Below are 999 nucleotides of genomic sequence, written 5' to 3' on the forward strand. Positions count from 1 at the left end.
GCTGTGCACAAGACACTCACTCTTGGACGTGAACAAGGCCCCAGGAATTTCCTGGGTGGAGTCCTAGTCTGTGAGTGGCGCACGCGGCCATCTACGCTGCAGCAGGCAGGCTGTGCCCAGACCCTCAGGCCCCAGCACAGCAGAGCGCTGGGCCTCTCTGGCCCCGCCTGGAGTCTGGCTCTCCGGGTGGCTGTCCCAAGGCCATGACTGCCCAGTTGTTATTTATGGGAGAACCAGAGCTGAGCAAAGACAAACATCCTGACGGGCATCCTGCTTTGGCCACACCCAGGGAACCGGCTGCCCAATGGCTGGAAAGGCCCTTCCGGGCGGGGCTGGGGCCAGTCTGCGCCCTCGTCCTCCTGCAGGACTGACTTGCAGAGGCCCTTGGTTCACCCACTGTCACGCGGCCTGAAACGGCCTGCCACGGAGGGTACGATGGAGGGGCTGAGCATCAGGCTTGTCTCCGCCCGCACTCGGCCATCTCCGGAGCTTCAGGTCCCAGGTTAGGGCTGGGGCTTGGCGTCCAGGCACGCTGGAGGAGCAGCACCTCCCACCCCAAAAGGACAAAGGTTTCTCTTAGCTGATGTGTCACCTGGGCCGGGTGCCAGCCCTGCTATGCAGAGAGGCTCTCAGACATCTCAGCCAGAGCCCGGTAGGTGGAGGGTGAGGCGGACCATGCAGACAGACATTGCAGACAGACTGGGGACCGTGCCTCTCCCCCAGTGCAGACAGACATTCAGGAGAGCAGCACACGTGTCCTCCCCTTGCAGGAAGGCACTGGGAGCCCACCACCCCACCACGGCGCTTCAGAAGGAGGAGGACCCCAGGCCCTGCCCGAACGTCCTGTATTCCTGGGCATGAGCCCCTGCAGGGGGCTCCAGGGGCTCGGAGGGCGGGGAGCCAAGGCACCGAGCCTGGACTCTTGCTCTCTCTCCCGCCCCGACGCGGCCAGATTCACCTTGTTTGCTTCCTTTAAAACGTCCACAAAATGCGCGACTC

The sequence above is a fragment of the Hipposideros armiger genome, unplaced genomic scaffold (assembly GCF_001890085.2).
Source record: "Hipposideros armiger isolate ML-2016 unplaced genomic scaffold, ASM189008v1 scaffold_87, whole genome shotgun sequence".
In the NCBI taxonomy this organism is placed as follows: Eukaryota; Metazoa; Chordata; class Mammalia; order Chiroptera; family Hipposideridae; genus Hipposideros; species Hipposideros armiger.